The 22,066-nt window shown below is 37.4% G+C and overlaps 1 pseudogene; it reads left to right on the top strand.

The window, feature by feature from the left end:
* Positions 1-2,741: 2,741 nt before the first annotated feature.
* On the top strand, positions 2,742-3,721 carry LOC149159005 (uncharacterized; annotated as a pseudogene).
* The last annotated feature ends 18,345 nt before the right edge of the window (positions 3,722-22,066 follow it).

Raw genomic sequence — 22,066 nt, 5'->3', positions numbered from 1 at the left:
ACTCAATTGATATTTTCTATGATACTCTTAAGCCTTCATTTCATGTTTTTCATTCCTAAAATAGTTCCACGTCAACATCATTATGTCTCAAATCTTGATACCGGTTTTCTGTTGTTGATGGGGGATTCATCAAGGCCCTCCTACAATGGGTCACTTCTTGTCGACATCATTTCATTATCTAGGAAGTTGACTTAGAAATTCCCTTTGGTACCTTAGGGATTGCATACATCAATGGCAAGTTTCCTCACTTTCTATGATAGGTCTTCATCATTGGCCTTTCACCAAAAGATTTTTTGTGGTTTTTGACTTCAACTCATTCATTAACACCATATAGATTATACTGCAGTACCTTGAGAACCATTAACATCATCGGTGGTTTCTCTCATGTCTATTAATAACATACATCATTGGATGTTAATCATATGTTGTCTACTGTGTTCAACTCCAACTCATTTATTCACATGGTTAGACTCATACATTGAATGATCAAGTAAATGAGATAGAAGACCCTAGATCTAGTTCCATCCATTCAAGATGCAATTTTAGGATTAATGTAATGCCCCACTTAAATCTTATCATGCAAATTTTATTAATGTTTACATTACCTGAAAATATTGAGAAATATTGGTGAATACCTTCATTTTGGAAACTATAAATTTATTTACTAATATAAAATTCATTATTTCTATTTTATTCAAATTCCCAACTTGCCTTCTCAAATTGAATCTTAGGTAGGATATGGTCTCCTTCCATTATTTCAAATTATATATATATTCATCTCACATTCCCAAATGTACTCTCACATTTACTTAGGAGAAGACATGGTCCTCTCCATTTAATTACATCTCACATTCCCAAATGTACTCTCACATTTACTTAGGAGAAGACATGGTCCTCTCCATTTAATTAAATCTCACATTCCCAAATGTACTCTCACATTTACTAGGGAAAAGACATGGTCCTCTCTATTTAATTACATCTCACATTCCAAAATGTACTCTCACATTTACTTGGGAGAAGACATGGTCTTCTCCATCTAATTTTCAATATATATATTTATCTCACATTCCCAAATGTACTCTCAGATTTACTGGGGATAAGACATGGTCCTCTCCCATTAATTTCCCAATTTTATATTCATATCACATTTCCAAATGTACTCCCAAATTTACTTGGGAGAAGATAAGTCAATTGTAAGGATGGAGGAGAAGTTAATGACATTAATGAGAGGTGGTTGAGGTGGAGAAGAGGGAGGGTATAAAAAGGGAAAGAGGAAGGGAGAAAAGGGCATGTGGGGTATTGCTTTGATTTTGGGGTTGGCTGTGATTTGGGTTGGATGTGATTTTAGGGTTTCTGTGATTTTGGAGACCTAAGGAACCTGTGGAGGTTTCTAGGGTTAGTTGAGAGGATGGAAATATTGTTTATGTTAGTCTGGATTATTCATTTTGGACACACTACATCTGGTTGGACTTGGGCTCAGAGGGCTAGGGAAGCTGTGGAGGTTTCCTGGGCTAGGAATTATTTCCTAGTTAGTTGGGAGGTAAATCTAGTCGGTAGTCGAGAGGAGCATTTCAGCAGGAGCAGAAGATCAAGGGCATCTCCATCCACTGGTATAGCTATTCCTCTATGCATAGCTTACTCATGTAAATTATTGAAATGAAATGTTCACTATAAGTTGTGAGGATTAGAATGCAAATGGTAAATTTTCATTGTTTAAATGTCCTGTAAGAAATTAAATTATTGCCTCTTATTGTATTTAATTTCCAGAGAAAATAGATCTATTAGAAGACCCTAGGATAGGGCCTTACACATGGTATCAAAGCTTTGGTTCAAAATCTGGACCCAAAACCCACTAAACCCAAATTCTGCTATAAAGAGCTTGTAACCCTCATAAGGACTTATAATGCTAATATATATATATATATATATATATATATATATATATATATATATATATATATATATATATAACAATTGGTTTTTAGATTGAGAATGATACATTAACTTTTACCTCTGTTAAAGAAACCAAAGACTTAAAAAAATGGTTTCGCTTAACAGCCAGTTGATCATTCCATTAGCGCTCTCTTTAATGCAAAACCACTGTGAAAAAGAGCAAGATCACAAACACAATCCATGCTTCAAACATGAGATTGCTCTGGTATTTTAGGAATGCTAAAGTCGATTACAATTTTTATGGCTCAATGCTAGAGGAAGAAGTTGATCTGGTTCCATCATAGAGTCGAGGCCATTAACATTTATTTTAACACCAAGATAACTGATATTCTGCCTGAATTGGGTTATATAAAGAGTTGTTATGGAAGCAACACTGGGCAACGCAACGAAACACTTCACTTATTGCAGATGAAAGGCATTCATGCAAACTTCTCCACTTATGTTTTTCTCTTGTAGCTCTGCTTAAATAATAAGTCTCCATCCCAAGGGAAATTAGTCCATTCTCACATCATTCAATGGGATTTAATCCAAATATGTATTTAGGTAACGTACTTGTGATAATGTATATCAAGTGTGAAAATCTGGAGGATGCCCGTAAAGTGTTTGACGAAATGCCTAAACAAAATGTTGTCTCGTGGACTGCCATGATTTCAGCTTATGCGAGCCATGGATTTTTTAAGGAAGCATTGAAACTTTTTTTTCAAATGAGACAACCAGGTGTTCAACCAATTAGTTCAGTTATTGCAAGCATAGAGCAAAGGCTTGTGTGTTTGTGAGGAGAAACAAAAATGCATGAAAAATCAGATTCAGAGGTGACCAGTTTGGTACCTTCATCCCCAACCTGCTCACCTAGAAGACCTATATACTATGTGTAGAGTCCTTCCCGGGATTCTCATGATGGGGAAAAGATGTCATTTCAGTCCACCCCTATTCTCAGCCCCATGGGGTCACCCCCTCATTCAAATTTGTCCCTCTGGCGCCATTCCAGGGAGTCATCCACTAGCAGGTTTTCGGGGTCATTGAAGCCTGGCTCCCGGAAAGTGCAGCCACATGATGGACGCCATGGAAAAGGAAATAAGGGCTGGAACCAGTGCAGTGTCATAGAAGAGGAAGGACCGTATGATGAATTTGACAATGAGAAGAGCTAACCGAGGCAGTGTTATGTTTTTCTCTTTATCTTGTGTTTTTCTCTTCTTTTCATAATGTCTTCACTCATTCCGTGGGGTGCCAGCAGGCCCTACAAACCAAAAGTCACTGCGCAGAGTATTATCTTCCATGATTTCTATGTGTCGAAGGGGTCAAATGCAACCGGAGTGCCCACCAAGATGATATCCTTAAACGCTACTTTAAAAATGCGCTTCTACAACCCTGCCACATTCTTTGGGGTTCATGTGACTTCCACACCCATGGATCTGATGTACTATCAACTTGTAGTTGCCTCAGGCTAGGTACAGAATTTTTATCAGTCTAGGAGAACCCATCGCACTATAGATGTAGTGTTGTAGGGCAAGAAAGTGCCTCTCTACAGAGGTGGTGCTAGCTTGACTAGCGTTGATGCAGTGGGTGGCATTCCTTTAGACTTAACATTTGATATCAAATCCAAGGCTTATGTCTTGGGTAAGCTTGTTAAAACAAAATTCAGGAAGCGTGGTTACTACAAAATTGATTTGGACTCGGTGACCCTCATGAAATCCAGATCACTGAAGAATTCTTGCAAGTATGATTAGTGCAGAAGAATACAATGTCGCAGGCTCATGTTTATAAAAGTTATACTAATGCGATTATTTTGTTTTATTCAGTGTAAAGATTTTTTTTTAGCTTTAAGGCTAATGGACTTAGTTGCCGTTGCCCCTTCATCGGGTCTGGCCAAGTAGTTTGTTTATGAAATGACTTCTAGTCAACATTTGATTGTAAATGTAAAGATGCCTCTGTATTCAATTGAGAGAATGCTAGAAGAAGAGATCGATGATGGGTATTTTTTAGGTAGTAGACGATGAACTTAGTTTCAAGACATTAGGGATAATAGGCATTCCTTATGATGGGAATGCTAGAGTCTAAATAAAGCTTTAACTTTAGGTTCACAACTAATGAATGTATGGTTGATGGAAGACAAATTAAATTAATTATTTAATTCCTTGTATTTTGCTTCGAAAGCAATGAATGTCACATGAATAAACAAATATTTTGGAATTGGAAAACCCGAGATTGATTGGTGTAGAAATTGAAATCCAACACATTCTTAAGGTAATTACCATTGCCCTTTCCAAAGAGTTGACATCTCTCAAATATCCCATAATGAGAATCAAGGTTTTCATCTAGCAAATCCAACAATCCTACCAGGAGGAATTTCTACTTCTCCTAGTTGTAACAAGGTATCAGTCATTGATAGATTGTTTAAAAGCTGGATACACTTCTGCCACGAATATCTAAAATGGTGCATAACATTATTTTTAGTTATAAAATGAGTAAATAGATTAGTAGTTTGATTTCAGATGTTGACAAAATGGTGAAATGGATCTCACTGTTTGTCTTGGCCCAAACTAGAATCTCCTATTTGGACAATCAATGTAGAGGGAAAGTGTCCAAGGCTCCACCAGTTCTTCTACAACCACCTATTTGCTAGATACTACGCTAGCTGTGATTTTTTTCATTGTGAAACCCGAGAATATATGTTTTCCACGCAGGATCCATTTTGCATTCCCTTTCATGTTTCTCATTTGGGGTAACATGGGCTTGCAGTGCTTCTATCAGTATCTAAACCTCCCTGTGTTAGACTAGCAAGCTGATCAACCATTTACTTGATTGGATCATCACCAATGGCATGATGTCAAAGCTGCTAAGCTATTTTATTTTCTTGTGGACATGAGCATGTGTAACAAAATTATTTATTGTGTGATTTCATTGGCTTCAAATTTATCATTATCTAGTCCTTTTAGATGCCTGTCCTATGGACATGGACGGTCCAGAAGGTAGAGCGGCATTTAAATTTGATCGTCACTTGCATCTTTGAATCTGATAAGGCAAGTTAAGACTGGTTTGAAGGTAAGTAACACTTCTTCACTTGTTTGAGCAGGCTTAATAATTAAGAATATGGGTTTCTTCTCAAGAAATCACAAGTTCAAATCTAGAAAGGGGTAGAGTATGTATACCTCTGTAGACTTTAGCAGTCGAATGATCCTCAATTACATCTTTGATTCTGATAAGGCAAGTTAAGAATGATTTGAATTAGACTTGCTTGAGTGGGCCTAAGGGTTAAGAACATGTGTTTCTTTCTAAGAGGTCAGAAGTTCAAATCTAGAAAGGGGTAGAGTATGTATACCTCCATAGACTTTAGCAATCAAATCAGAAAGTGTTAGAGTATGCATGCCTCCATAGTCCCACAAACAAAGAGGTCTCATACACCAATTTGATGTTGGTTTTGTTGTGATCTTAAAATAGATTAATAAATTATTATTATTAGTATATATATCACTCTAAAATGAAGATCCACCCAGTAATATCCAGTAGGGTTGGCTCAGCTAAGCAAGATATGAACTTGAGCTTGCAAGCAGTAAAGAAAAATTCAGTCCAGAAATTGGCCTTAGCTGAGGTTTTGAATGGTCGACTTCCATTGAGCATCATTAAAGAGAAACTTTCATAGCTGAAGTTCGGTGGCAAAGAGCATCCAAGAATTTGTTGAATACAAGAACTTCTTAGGAGAGGTGGAGGAAAATTTGCAAAAAGTTAAATAAGGAGTATTTAGCAATAGGGATTATCTTCCTTAATAACTTTGGCAGAATGAAAATTGTTGTAGGATGAGTTGGTTGGTCCCATGTCCTAAAGGATGGTTCTTCATTCAGACTACTTTGAAAGGGATGGTTTCCAGAGTGGTAGATTTTGAACTAGTGAAATAAAAAAGAGAGAACTTTTTTGAAAATGGGCTAAGTGGGAATGAAAGTTCCAGTTTCATTGATAATATGCATAACAAAGCCAAATTATTGGAGCAGAAATCTCAACTACCTTGAAGAAGACTCATAAAAACTCAAGGGTGTAGTTGTAGCCTGTAACATGATCATTTTCCCTTTGGATGTCCGCTAAACCTGCAGGTGTTGCCATAAAATAAATCTAGGATACTGGCTTCAAATTATATTATTGGTGCTGGGATATCGGTTTCATTTATCTCTCCCATATGTTTGTAGTGTAAAAAGATATAAACAATATGAAAAAAAATCCTATTACCAACTTCGGTCTCTAGAATTTTGGTATTTGGAATCAACTTGCAAAAAAAAAATATCTCACTCATATTCCTTATTAATACAATTTTATAGCCTTAGTGCCTAAAGTCAGGAAGAATGATAAAAATCAGGGATTAGAGACCCATTTCTTTATGCAAGCAGCAATTCTTATAGCAAATTATTACAAACAGAATCATTGTATGTTAGAACTCATCTCTGTAATCAAACAAGGTTAAAGGGGCTTGTCATAATAGTTAAAGAGGCAGTCACAATGCCTATGATAGTATGAAGAGGAACTTTTGATATGCATGTAAATAAAATGTGGTAGATTTCTTTTCTACTTTAAATGGAGTTCATTAAGGTTATTTTCTCTCTTTTAATAACAACAATATATTATAATGGTAGTGATTTGATTTAAAATCAAAATTTACCTAGATATCAAATTAATGTATAAAACCTTCTCTTAAATTTTATGTTATATGGCATGTTATGTATTTTAAAATGGCTAGTAGGAGTTGGTATTTTCAATGGTATTTAAATAACCGAGAATTTCAGAGTAAGTCATTGATTTTTCATAAATGATTTCATTGTTATGGGAGAAGTCCTCTAGGCAGGTAGATGGTTGGAAAACTACAATAGTATTTATTATTAAGCATTGGACCTGGGATTAATTTAATATATTTAAGCTCACAAGACACTAATCCATGCAGGCTTAGTGTATATTGTGGAAATCAATATTAATATTGGAAATCAATTAAATATATTGGCATATTTAAGATCACTGAAGTCCAAAGATTGAATGTCTTCTTAAACAAAATTTTAGCATGCGGGGACTTGGATAGTACGACTCCTTAATTTGGCTTCTAGAATGGTTACCCTGATGGCAACGCTTGGCAAAATGCTCAGTAATATTTTTCCACTCCATGCTCTAAAGAAGGGAATTAAAATGACAAATAAAAGTATTTGTTGATTATTTATGTCTCCTCTTAATAGTTAGAATCATAATTTCAAGCCTTTTGGATTGGACTGCTTCGAGATTTTGGTAATCAGATATCCAATGTTAATGACTAAAATTGAAGAAACAAAAAGAATTTGCATAAAGACAAACTTTGGTAACAAGTTTCAAGCCTGTGGATTGGACTACTCTGTGCCACCACTGATGCAACTTGGATATTTTGGTAATCAAACATCCAATGCTAATGTCTAACTTTGAAGCAACGAAAAGAGTTCGGAATATGCTCTGTTTAAAAGACAAACTTTAGGTACAAGTTTTGGTTAACAAATATTTGCAATATCATCCCATCATTAAGCTCATGTTTAACATTGAAGGAATAAAAAGTGTTTGGAATATACTCTATTCAAAAGACTAACATTGGCTACAACTTTTGATTAGGAAATATTTGCAATATCATCCCATTGTTAAACCGGTAGGTTCTCTTTCTTTTTCTTTTTTTGGTAATTTAATATTGTAAATTGAAAGTAATTTATAATTTTATTGTTTTGTTTTCTTAGGGTTTGAAGTTTAGGTTCTTGCTTTGGAATATTAGAGCGATTTCAACGTCTCTAACTTAGAAATCTTTAGTTAAGGTGCAGAGCATGAGAAACTTCCAGCAATAAAGAAATTTTGCAAAACCATTTTGGAGATGATGAATAAAGAAAAATTGCAGAAACCATTTTGGGGGACTTTGACGAAAGTGATCAGATTAGAGACAAGAAATCCAGATAAAGGAAAAACTACTCTCCAAACCCCAAAACCCAGAAATGTTACTTTTGTGAAACCTGAGAATAAAGGTAATGAAATGTATCTTTAAGACATCCCAAAGGATGGTTGCGTTGGACATTACTACAAAGTATGCAAAGAGACCCTCAACACCAAAACCTGAGACCCAATTACCAATCAATCTTATCAGATTGTGTTAAAAAGAACTTCAGCAGCTCGAGGGTGGAAGTGTGCAGCAATATTTTCAACGAAAACCCTATTTTGCAAACTATTTTGGAATTGTACTTTCTTTCCAAAATGTGTTAGTGTAATATGCAATATCCTTTAGAGAGCTTAAACATTTTTTTGGATGGTTTAATTGGGCAGTACTACCTGTGGAAGTATTCAAGTTTTGTTGTGCAAGCACTATACAAATAATGATAGAGAGGACCAACTGAAGTAAAACTTCAGAGGGAGCTATAGAATCACTGGCATAACTCTTGATGACTTGTCTTGCCTAATGATTATTACATGAAGGAAGCCCATGATGAAGGATGTTGATCCAATGACTCTGATGATTCGTTATATCTCTGAGAAGATGCATGGAAACTATATGATTATGATTGGATGACTTTGGCACATGAACCAAAGAATTAATGATAGGAAAGTTAGCAGGTTATGGGCAAGGTCACTTTCCCGACATTCAGAGGGATCTATGGTCAAGCTATGATGATTGGTTTGTGAAGATGTAGCTATTCTATTTCAACATGCAGCCCAAGTTCATTAATTGTATAGTTAAGTCTGCCACATCACAATGATTAAATTTGGCTGAAGGATGTGTCACTTGAACGTTTTGAACAAACTTTGAAATGGTCTCAAAATTCTGATTGAAGAATGATGTGAACTATATTTACATTGAAAATTGCAGTTTTGTTCCCACTAATCTGTACCTGAGGTCTTGTTTGTTGCCCACCTCAGTGTCTATTAAATATATGGATGGTGTGAACAATATTTGCACTAAAAATTGCAGTTTTTGAGCCAGTAATTTATACCCAAAATGTGTCCCAATATAAAGAATGTAGTCAGTTATATTTTACATACGAGGGTGGCTTTTAATTATGTTGATAGCAGATTATCATTATTCTTATTTAAGATACAGTAGATTTTCCATTCGGATAGTAGGATTATCTTTCAGATAGTATATTTGTCATTCTTCATGGAGGAAGTCACAATAACAAATCTCAAGTTTGAGAAGTAAACGACTATGAAGCTTGGGAATTCAGATTAGGATGTGTTGAAATATCCTGTATGTCACGTTAATGATTATTCTATGAGTGGTGGAATTATCTAGTGAAAACATAGATTGAATAACATGTACTTGTGTAAGGCTTACTGTGATAGTTGTTTTTAATGATCTTAAATTAAATAAGAAGATCAATTCGTAGAGAATTTGGGATTTTAGAATGAAAGCTTATTTAGTCAATAAAAGACTAGTGAAAATATTAGAATACACTTTTACCCTTATTCTAGTGTTTAATAAAAATGCCGTGAAAAATAATGTGTCTCTAGTTTTGGATAAAAGGAACCTCAACTTTCTTTGCAACTTTTGTGGTCACTAGCCAGTTGTGAAAGGAGTGAGCATCTTTAGAAATGTGGTGCCATTTAGAAAGGAAATATTAATAGCAAAAGGGCAAAGGCAATTATTCCATTCGTTTATTTATTTCTCATTTGTCTGGTCATATTGTGAGCTGCAATATATATCATGAAATTTTTTTAGTACTAGTAAAAAATGATTAAATATATAAAACTTTGACATTTAGAGGACATTTTTCTCAAATTACAAAAAAAAAAAATAAAGTACAAATATCATGAGGGAAACAGTTTCTGAAGTTTTGAGTCTTTTATTTTCAAGTTAACTAATTGGTTTGGAAGATGAAAAGGTAGCAAATTGGAAGAGTGAGACTTTTATATTCACTAGGGTATTTATATGCATGAAACTTATACTAGCACCTTCAAGTGGAATTGATAGTGCACTAATCAATTGCTTGCCAATATTTTGGTTTTGGTACCACCTTATAGCATATCCGGGTTCAAATTCTATTTTCCATGGTGGACAGTTGAATCTTTTTCAACTCTAATTGTTATTGAGGGGTTTCACAAGGTCGTCACATGAGCATCTGTGATGCCCATTTTGACTTAGATAGCTACCCATGCTAAGGCTCTATTTTACAGCCCCGTGTTATTATTTATGAACATTATGTAATATTGATGCAATTGGTTGGACACATTGTTATCGGGAAAACTGGTGTCCATTCAGAGCTGCTAGTCCCACAAGACAGGTAACTATCTTAGAAACAAACAAACTAAAGTTACTTGTGTTTTCCTTTATGAGAGATAGATGAGAGAGAAGTAGAGAGTACCAACCTCAGTCTACGCTAGTCTCCTTGCTCATTTCCTCTCTCCCTTGATAGAGCTTTCACCACTCCTTTCTCACTTGTCCCACTTCAAAGAACACCTGTAGAGTCAAAGTAGAAAAATACCATCAAAGCATAGGGATCTATAACCATAAGCAATGTAGGATCAGATGTACATTAACCATATAAATGCATATACAAATACAAGATTCAAAGATATACAAGAATATGGAGGAAAACTCAAATAGCTTTATTGATAGAAGTAGTAGAAGAGAGGATTACAACCAAGCTGTCTGATCCAGCATCATCCTCCCAGCATGAAAGCCCTCTTCACCTCATACAAAACAATATCACCCAAGAATGTCTTCAAAGAAAAACCAACAACACTTCCTTGAAAATTACAAACTTCCAGCCTCTGGATCTCTGGGATGAGGGATCCATATATAGATGTTTGTAGGAGAGTGAGTCAGCTTCTGGGATTTTGATTAGTGTCATTTCACTGATAGTTCTTGGTTACACTTGGATATTTCATGATCTCTTACTCATCCCTGGGCGAATTCAGAGAGGCAAGTGTCATATGAGCAGTTTCTAGAAGATTCTTTGAGTTTCAACCTAGTAAATTGCTTCTGCCATTTGTTTTCTCTCACTCATCGCACCCCATAGAAGGGATTTTCAGTATGCATCGCACCCCCCATTTGTAACAGGTGAGATGCATCACATCCTCAGCATGGAGCAGTCTGTATGTCCAGTTTTGACCAGTTCTAAGCAGTTTTTCAGGGAGAACTTCTAGGAAATGATGTAATCAGTTGACCTTGTTCCTTTAGGGTAGGAAACAACACTTTTAGGGGTTTATAAGCCCTTGGTTTATGGACATATGTGATTGGGGTTGCAGTGCCCAAATATGTCTATAACAGTTGCCCCCTAAAGCATGAGGTCATAAATCTTCTGATGTTGGGTGAACTGCTTTATAATGAGGATCTGAGGTTTTTCGAACTGGAAGGTGACTTGTAATAAGATACAATACAATACATTATCTTCATAATATTTTCATGATCTAGCTGAGGCGAGCATTCCCATGCTCAGCTTTATAAATTCATTTTCATGTACATAAGACAGATAATCGTCTGTGTGGAAAACTGATGATTCTGGTAGAGCCATCATCCCTTAGTTTGGGTGATTATTTGTGCAGCTGTGATGTACATTTGATGTCTTCATTTTCCTAAATATATCGCAGCCCATATGGATGAAACTAGAACTGGGGTCTTCAAACTCGTTTAATCTTCACCCGAAGTACAAGTTGATCCATGTGAAAAGATGTTCTGATGTCGAACATTGAAAGACATCGCCTGATTACCAACCAATGATGTAAGTTGTTAACAGGCACGAGAGGAATCACTGATAATGATAATGACCCTCAAGGTACTGCAGTACAATTCATGTGGTGTGAATACATGAATCGATGTTGAACACCCTACAAAATATTTCGGTCGAAGGCCATTGATGTAAACCTGTCGCCGGAAGTGAGAAACTTGCAATTGAGGCATGAGAGCTTCAAAGTACTAAAAGGGTTGTTCCTAAGTCAACTTCTTGGATAATGAACTGATGTCGACAAGAAGTGACCCGTTGTAAGAGGGCCTTAATGAATCCCACATCTACGACACGGAATAAAGAAAATGATTTTGTGGAGGTGAAAACGATCTGATGATACAAGGTTGAGGGTGGTGGTCATGAAAAATGGAGAGTGAAGGTATTGCAAGGAATGAAGCGTTAGCTAGGTTGGTGAATTCTATGAGCGACTTCTCTTGAACATATCAGTGACACTAAAATGGATCTTTAGAATTAACCCCAAAATGGATGGTACAACGGACCAATGGTGATATGACCGGTGAACGGAATAACCCAACCCGACTCAATAATGGTGATGGAGTAAAAGTGTCATGTTCAAGAGCGACCTGCTACCAATGAAGTTATTCAAGTTTTCTTCCCTTTTTCCCCAGTCATTGCTAACCAGTACCTCTTTATTTTTGTTAAGCTTGAGGAGGATAACATATGCTTGTTCTATAATTTTCCCTTTGGGCAAACCTGTCGCTATGTTTTAACGAGCCTAGCGATAGTGAAACTCACTCTTGTCTGCATGGAAAAGTTTGTCGCTATTGTTTTAACGAGTTTAACAACAAAGATAACTCGGTCCTTTTCAATTTTAGAGAGTCTAAAAAGAGACGTAAAGGCAACTCCAGTAGTCCTTTTTCATAATATAATCCCTTAAGTCCGAAAAAGTATAAAATAATACAAAAGGGATGACTTTTCGATAGTTTTAATGAGTCGAACAAGACAAGCATTCGATATTTTTATGTAATGATCCCTCAGGTCTAGAAATATTAAAATCTAGAGGAGGGATGGCACTTCCAATCACTTTAATGAGCTGGAGAGGCCAATTGCTCAGCAATATTTTCATATTTTACGAGTCAGATGAAAAGAGCTTAAAGGAGACTTGTTTTTTGAGGAATGAGCGATGTTTTTGGATAGCAACTGGTTCCAGGTAAGTTTTGGAACTTTTTGATCATGGCAGTGTAAAGAAGGTGGCTAATAGAATCACTCGTCATAGTTGTTCCTTAAAAGGGTAAACAATCAAATGGAGGCATATGATCGGCTAAAAAAGAGTGGAGGTGATGGTAAGAACACGACCAAGGCTCAAAATTTGATAATTATGTGATCGCAATGGTTATTTACCGAAGGTGGGTTAATTTTTTAATGATCTTGAACTCTGGGGGAACATGTGCTCATTGCTAGGTTTATTTTTTAACAAGCTTGAACTTCGCGTAAACCTACTCGTTGCTAGGTTTATTTTTTAACGAGCTTGAACATCGCGTAAAACTGCTCATGTCAGTCGTATAATAAGGATGTCTCATCGATACATTCATTTGTTAGGGAGCTTGCCCCATTTGAAACTTCGCTTCGGAGCCTTTTGTATGTAAGCTAAGAATGACCAACCTATGAGTTTAAAGGGTTGAGAGCCTATAAACTAAGAAAATAAAAGGTTGCTTTTCACTTGCATGCAAAAGGTTTGCATGGCCCCAGGTATAAGTAGAGTTTCCAGGTTACCATACGGAAGTTCTTGCATTAGCAAGATTTTTCCATCTGCGTAACAGAGAAAACACTTCCTTGGCGATGTCTATCGAAATGGACAAAGGTGACTGTTGTCAGTTCCAATCACATAACCTTTGACGGGGGAATCCTTTTCCAGTCTAAATCCATTTTCCTAAACAGACAGGGGTATCAGACTAGTCATATATCCCACGCAGAAACCTAGCTTATATCTGGGGTTTTCCTGCCGAATCAGACCAGGGTGCATGCCTCCTGGGTTTCAGTCACAATCACTGAATCGCTCGCGCTCATCAGGTGGACGGAATGGAGATTGATGAGACATTCCTTGTGCAAGAAGACTAGTCGGGGATGGCACTTGACTAGTAGCTGTGTTTGAACTGGGGAATGAAAGCTGGTCTACGAGCTAGACCACTATGCCTTCATGCGGAAAACACATCACTTGAAAGAGTGAGGAAACAATAGCTCCCATGTTATAAATGTAGTCACGTCCAAGGAGTAGATTGTAATATAAAGGCCCTTGGACTACCATCACGTTTAGATGAATGGTTTTCCTTCTCAAAGTTATAGGCAAATTTGGAAGGATCCCTAACGGTCAACTGGTTTCTTTGTTGAAGCCTATCAGATTTTGAATCTTAGGCAGAAGTGATGGAAAACCAAGCGCTTTCTAAGTAGTTGAGGAAAGGATACTCACAGAAGCCCCTTCATATATGATAGTACCAACCATGATCATTTTGTAAGCTTGTACTATGATTTGGAATGGTACATTAGATGGTAGGCAGGGTCTGCCTAGTAGATTCTAATCAAAGGAAACGACTAGATTGCTTGGAGGAGGGACCAAGTAAATGGCCAGATAAATCTCTGATGAACTTCCTTCCTACGGTAAAGGAATGGGTATATTTCCCCCATGTTCATCGGATTCTGTGTTAATGAAAAGAATTTGAACAATGTCGTTCTCATTCTCTTTGGTGATAGTATCATCTGAAGGTGGACCTTCTGAAGACAAGATTGGGTCGACCGCTATCTCGACCTATTTACTTTCGTCCAGTGTGGACTCAAAGGGTCTATCTTTAATGATAGGTGCTTCGACCGACAACAATGGTGTGTCAGTCGAATTTTCAACTAGCGATGGACTCGGCAAGAGTTTCTTGTATCCAGGAGGAAGTCATTGCGGTGAAGCAGGATGGTTATCCAAGACTCTTTCAGCTTCATCTAGAAAAGGACAACGGTGGAGGACATGATTGCCTTCACACAGTCTGCAAGGAAATTTAGATCTTCCTTTCTTTCCATTGGCTTCATTTTCACTAGTTGATGGTGTGCTCTCAACATGATCGTCAAAGGTTGAAGACACCAGATTATGCAAGCAGGGAGACCAGTCCCTTAGGATACGTGGGATGCAGGGATAATCTCGATGATAGTGGTCCCCCTTGCAAATGACACATGGAGATTTAGGCTTGGATGGTACAGTGTGTGGATTTTCGCCAGATGATGCATGGTTGCCCCCTTTCGTCGTTGGATTCTTCTTCTTCTTCTCCTTCCCTTTCTTCTTCTTCTTCTCAGTTACTTGATTTTTAGCATTACGATCTTCAGCAAGCGAAGAGGAAGAAGGAGAGGGAAAAACAAACAAAGTAGAAGGTGGGGGAGCAACTTCAGGATCATCTGGTTGCTGATTTGATTGCTGAGGAATTGCGGTGTTTTGAACGACAGAGGTTGAGAAAAGCCATACTGGCAGGCCAATTGTGAGTTCTGGAAGGGACAACGTAGCCATGTGTGGAGCACCAACATCTCCCCAAGAGGAGAAGGGACTAGGATTTCCCCCAAGGGGAAATCCTTGATTGGTAGACTCCATTTTCTCAACCTAATACCAACGAGGGAACAGTGACATTATTTTGATTAAAATAAATTTTATGACACTTTGACACAACTTGCTTTTTCAATTTTTAAGAGTTGAGAAAAAGCTAAAGATGACTCTAGTCACCTTCGATTTTTAATGAGCCTGAAGTGACAAGTGCTCAGATGGACCTTTTCTTTTAAGGAGTCTAAAAAGGAACGAAAGTGACTACTCTCGAAATCTAGACAGAGGGATCACCAAATCAATTGAAAAACTGCAGAATACCTTTTACGGTATGGCATTCAATCTTCCCGAATGTTGTTTTTAGTGCATTGCGATTGATAGGGCAGTAGACACGGCTTCCTACGGATAAAGGATGTAGCCTATTGTGGTCTCCCAATATATACCCGACGATGCATGGGAGCACAAGTCCGTACTGGCACTTGTCATCTCAAAGAGGAGGAATCACCCAACCTATGATGAAAGCGATAGTTACCAGGCTTTACAACGCCGGAATATGTCTCTAGCCTAGACTTCTAAATGTTGTGCGTTAGGTTCCAAAGCGTTTTTATGTTCATTGAGGTTTATTTTACAGTTGATCTTTCTTAAGAAGTTTTCCTTTAAGGTTCACCACGTGATGTAGATATACAATTCCTAAATGTGCAATCTAAGATGATAAACAGTCGTTCACCTTCTTTTTGCAATGAAAATCCTAGCTACTAAGGAAAGAGAAATGAAATTCTTTTAAAATAGAGCAGAGAGCACACAATAGATGCACTTTTCCTAAATCAATTTCAGCATGCAGTCTAAATGCAAATGCACATGCATGTATTGTTTTTCAGTTTCCTTAATGTGAGAATGAAAAAAAGAAAACTAAGTATAGATCTGAATTATTTTCTTTCAAAGTGACAGTACCAACAATTTTCTCTTCAAAAACGAAAGGAAGGCTAAGACGACACTTTGCGATTTCGAATTTCAAATTGTTTTTGACACTTGAAATACTATTAATTCAAATCAAATACAATGGCAAAAGTGTAATCGACTATCTAAAAGAGGAATTCTTTATGACACTCTTTTTCTTGACTGAAAACGACACTTGTGACACTTTCAAATCAAAAGACGACAGTTCGATTAAGCTACAATTTGCAAAGTAGAAATGTAAATGATGAAAAATACATAAAAAACATTCACAATTCCTTATGATGGAGGCTGAAATAATGCAAAGGAAGATGGTTTCAACAATGATGTACTGATCATAGACAGCAAAACTACTAAATAAAGCTGAAGACAATGAAGAAAAAACCAAAATCTGGAGGCAGAAACAGTCTTAGTCAATCATCGCACCTGTAACACAGGGAAACAGAGATGCATCTCACTTGCAACACACGGGAGGTACGATGCATCCAGATTGCCAATGAGAGACAGTGCGATGGTCTAGGGACGAGACTAAGCTTGGTTTTCACTCACAGTTTGCAACTAAGTTTAGGGATTTAGGCCAAGCTAATGATAGTCAATGTTAGGGCCTAAATCTACCTCACGCTGAGAAAGGTAGGATCTAGGGTAACATCAAACCATGCTTAACCTGGTAGCTAGCCCTACCAGGTCGAGAGAGGGATCTATCCTTGTCAATCTAAGAAAATATGGCTTATGAAGCTTGAGATGACTGATGTAATGACTGATTTTAGGCTAGGTATGTGTACAGAGGTGTTTGATTGAATTTGATGATGTTTTGTTGGCTCAAATGTGAAAGGCAGATTTGGGTCCAGGGAATGAGGCTCAGTTTTGCAGAGATCTCTATGGGGCAAGGTAGGAAAATGGTTTGGTACTTCAAATTGACTGAGATAAATAGCTTTTAGACTAGTGAGGAGTTTAATAGGGCATGAAAGTCTCAAGGATCCTCTCCAAACAGCTGAAAACATAGATAACTAAACAAACCCTAGGTAGAGCACTGCACTTTCAGTGTATTCTACCTTTTATCCTTGTTTGATTTAGTTAAGATGAGGCAAAGAGAGATAATGGCATACATAAATCACATGTAAACTTACAATTACAAAAGGAAACACAATACCAAAGCAATATGCCACAAGAATCCCATAAAGTGTTGCAAACCCTAGTCTATTCCTTTGCCAAACCACTGAAATGAGTATACAATGAAGCTCCAAGCTTTCCCAAAAGTCCAACCATGCCAATGACTGAAAAATTACAAGATATAGGCAACCAACAACTAATCCTAGCCTCTAGGGGTCGATCTCATAATTTTAGGAGTTTTTCCAACAAAATCTAAACTAAGAACTAAAAAGTAGGCAGTGGAACAGCTTGCCTCTAAAAACGAGGAAACTGATTCATTTAGTTGCAAACTACTTTTTGATGGATGAATCTACCTCTATGAGTGAAAATTTAGCATAATTACATCAAAATCCATCATTTAATATTAAATTACATCATGATTTTGACAATTATAAGCAGAAAATTCAAACTGTGAAGAAACTACGCGAAAAATAGAGTTTTTTGGCCAAAATGAGCAAAATTCCTCCAATGCGCCGCACTGATTTCCCTATGCATAACGACTTTTTGCAGCTGATTTTGGAGGTCTTTCTTGTGTCCAAATTTTCTCCAAGTGGGCTTGTTGGAAAGGTCTACCTATCTACATTCCAGAACAAGTGAAATTTCTAAATTTGACCTCCATTTGCCCCTCCAAAACTAAGTTCTCCCAACACTGCTTCCTATGTGTCCAAAAAGGGGTAGAAAGGTCATTTTTGAGGTGTTTTTGACCTTTTTGGAAGCTCAATACCTGTCAAAATTTCTTGGCCATTTGTGGGCATTCATATCTTTCCATGAAAAATCCAGAAATACTGAGTTTTCTCAAAAGGAGGTCCCTAGAAAAAGTGCATGCCAAGTGGCGCGGCGCATCAGGCAGAAAAACCTGTTTTTTAAGCCAAAATTATCAAAATTTGCAAAAAGTGTCCCAAATTTCTTGAAATTTGGGCTGAGTGTCCTTCATCAAGTGTTGTGTTGGGCCAAGGAAGCCTCAGCCAAGATCTGAAGTCTATCTTGCTCTTTTCACTTCCTCGATGCCTTCTTCAACTTGGCCTTCAAAATCTTGATTCTTGCTTTTCCCACCTTCTTTCTCACCAAGTAATGATATGCCATGTGCCTCAACATAGTTTTCTCTCTGTTGACCTTCTCTAGCATCTTTTCCAAGTGGATATTTTCCCTCTCAAGCCAAGATTCATGATCAACATTGATTTCTTGTTCAAGTGATGTGAGCTTGACTTTCCTCCTTTTGGCAGCTTGTCAGTTTTCCCGTATGTTTTGTAGATCCATGATAGTTTGTTGATCCTCTAACTGTTTGTTTCTTTGCTCCAGATATTTGATTATCCACTTGGCTCTTTCTAGGTTGAGAGACAAATGTTGATTGTCATCTTGTTGCTCTTGAATGATCTCTCTAAGCTTTGAGCTTCTTGAGCCCAAATTGGTGTCATCATCCTGAATAAGAATAAAATCTATCTCCTGTCCTCCTGAAGGCCCCTCATCATGTAATGGCCGCTTTACTTTGTCCTATACATACTCTGATGATGGAGGAAACGAGACCCCTTCCAACCTGGGTGGAGATAATACTCGTTTTTCCGCTGCAAACAATCTTCTAGTGCCCTTTTGATAGGTGACAAACACTGGTACACTAGTGGTTTTTGTCTCATGAATCTCCTGCTGATGTGAAGGTCCTCCTGTCTCATGAAAAACTACTGGGGGTACTTGAGGACATGTGAAGACCTCATGTGAGATGAAATCCTCCCATGAGATGTTCTGTAAACCAAGCTGATGCAAGACCACAATTTTGATTAGTGCAAAATGATATATACTGTTTAACTGTTGTTGAGGAGGCTTCCTTTGCACTAAGGTGGTCATCTTCTCAATGTTTCAGAAAATAAAATAGGGGAGATTCATCATTCTCACCCTAGTGAAGTGCATCAACAATCTAATGTGATAGGCATATAGGCGAGAAAACCGGCCCTCACAGCTGAAATATTTAATTATGAGTTTCATCAAGGGAGCATATGTGTCCTTCAGATATCTAAAGGGAAAAACTCTGCTAAGATGCCTCTGATAACTAGCCTTGATGTAAGGCTCATAATTCTCTCTATCAATCTGCTACCTTTTATTCCACTATTCACCAACATTTGGAATGCCAGGTGCTTGAGAAATAGTCTTGGGTGTCAAGGTGAATGTGACACCTGCTAGAGTGACTTGGCCATTGTGAAGATGGAGCACAAACAATCTGGCCAACTCATGATGGTACTGGACTCTCTCTGTCATCTCATAGAACTGATAACAAGACTGGTGTTGAAAGCATGGGACAACAAGAGGACATGCCAGCAACTCGGCAAGTGAAGTAGGCTCTTCTCGTACATGTTTACCACCCTTGTGAGGTCTCCTTGGTGCTTGTATTTCTCTAGAAGAATCACTGAGTGTCTCCTCATCTCGATCATAGGAAGGATTTGACTCCATGTTTGCCAATGTTTGAATTTTCTTAATGAGTATGAAGAGATTTATGGTTTCTTTAAGCTTTTGCTGTCAAGGATGAGAAAGTATGAGGGATTGTGGAGGAAAAGTGTATGAGGGGTTTTGGGAATATTAATGTCAAGTTTATGTGGAATAGAAAGGTTTAGAGAATAGTATTTAGACTTTTGGGATGAAAATTAGGGTTTGGGAAATTTTAACTAGGGTTTGGGATAGTGGGATTTAGGATTAGTAATTTGGGGATATGGGCTTTAGGAAATGGGTTGATGAAAATGTAATTAGAGGGAGGAAGTGAAATGGCTAGGAGTAAAATTGGTAGCAGAAAAAACACAATTCGTAAACCCTATACAATTTTTTTTGACCAAAATTGCAAGGAGGTAGGGTTTCAAGTTTTTCTCATTAAATCACCATAAACATCAAGAGAAACTCATTCACTGATCATGGAGGAATGTTTGACTTACTTGAACCCCTGTGGATTGAGCAAATTTGGCAATTTGGATGAATTTGTGGGTGAAATCGGGCTTGAAACCCTGTGCGTCGTGCCACAAACCCAGTGTGCCGCACCACTTCAATGTGCCGCGAATGTGTAAGTTTTACACTGTAGAGGGCGACCCAATGCGTCGTGCCAGATGGATGTACCATGCCCACGACCCAATGCGTCGCGCCCCTGAAACTTGCCCCAAATTGCTGCAGTTTTGCCTCCTTTGCGATTTTTGACCTTTCTCTTGTTAACTCCTTTTCCTTTGGATGCAAATGAGATTTTTGAACATGACAAATGGTTTATATACAAAAGATTTTAATTTTTCACTTATCAAAAACCCACTTTGTAATGTTTGCATTTAACTTACTTTTAAAACTCTATTTTTGGGTAGTTTGCTTTATTTTTGCCTTTAATGAACTGAATGCTTTGACTTTTTGTTTTCCTTGCAGAAGATGGAGTTGCTGAAGCTTGGCAAGGTGACCATGGTTTCCACTAAAGTTATTACATATGAAAAAACTGAAATTACATCAAATTTATACGTAAAAACATAAAATACTCTATTTTTCCTCAAAACAGGGTTTCAAGGAAAAATAATCATTGAGCATGTGATTATGGAAATTATTATTACTAGAACTTTATTTGACCTCCTCATGTGCCTGCTAACCGTTATTGAGCATTTTGAAGACCTTATTGATGAAACCCTAGACCTAATGAGACCTAAAACCCTAAAAATGACTTTTCCATATTTAAAGACAAAAATTGACTGCAGATGATCTAGATGAATGAAAATGGGCCAGCACATGAGGGATAATGTATAATAAGCCACTACCATCAGATGATCCATGACCCTAATGGAATGCAGCTGATTGGGTGAGACACCTAACATGTAATGCAACAAGAGAATTTGATCACTAACAGAGGGATGAAGATACCGACACTAACATTGGCTCCAATGGGGATGGTAGCTCCTTGGAGGTGCCAAGAACTATAGATTTCTGGGAAAGCAAGCAATGCCTTCGTCCATTGGGCTATGGAGTCAATAACTTCGACAAACTAAAACCAAACTCTTGACTCAATTTCAGGACTGAAATCTGACTCAAAACTGACTCAATTTCAAGATTGAAATCAACTGAAAGACCTGATTAAAACCATTCAAACTAAAACTGAAATAAAACTTCAGTTTCATAGCCTTCGCCTCAGGCCCCAAACTGAATGAATGATGACAGTACACACTTACAATGAAATAAAATAAACTGGGATGTACATTGATACATATGACAGCAAAAAACATTTCAGAAATAGTACCGTTTGAGCAGCCGACCATTGACAAGCCCACCTGGACAATCTTCTCCATTCATTTCTTTCAGAAGGAAGGCATTTTGGCCCCGATATGCAGCAATTCTAAAAGGTCCTTTCCAAAGATTCTCAAATTTTCCATTCTTACCTTTATCTTCGTTTCTCGCGTCCCATTTCAGCACTATGTCTTCTATTTGAAACTTGTCCGCCTTTGCCTTTCGATCATTTGATTGGTTCTTCGCTGCAAATGATCATCCTCACTGCCAGCTTCCTGCAGAAGTTTAACCACAGGACTGCGAGAGAGGTTGGAAATACTGTGTCAACACCATACATAAGCTCTAAAAGGGACATGCCAATAGATTTGTTTTGACTTACTCTGTCTTCCCAAAGTGTATTAACCAACTTTTTGTGCCAACTCTTCTTGTTTGTTTCCGGCAGCTTTTTGATAATATTGACCAAGGATTTATCTAAGGATTCTGCCAATCCATTCCCTTGTGGATAATATGCAGTTGAGTGCCCCAAATTAATTTGATATTTATTACAAAAGTGAATCATTCT

This window comes from Pinus tabuliformis, chromosome 5_2 (assembly GCF_031772625.1).
Source record: "Pinus tabuliformis cultivar Carrire ecotype Pingquan chromosome 5_2, CPIR1, whole genome shotgun sequence".
Lineage (NCBI taxonomy): Eukaryota > Viridiplantae > Streptophyta > Pinopsida > Pinales > Pinaceae > Pinus > Pinus tabuliformis.
Note: the sequence above shows the minus strand (reverse complement) of the source record. Positions and strands in the feature narration are given on the sequence as shown.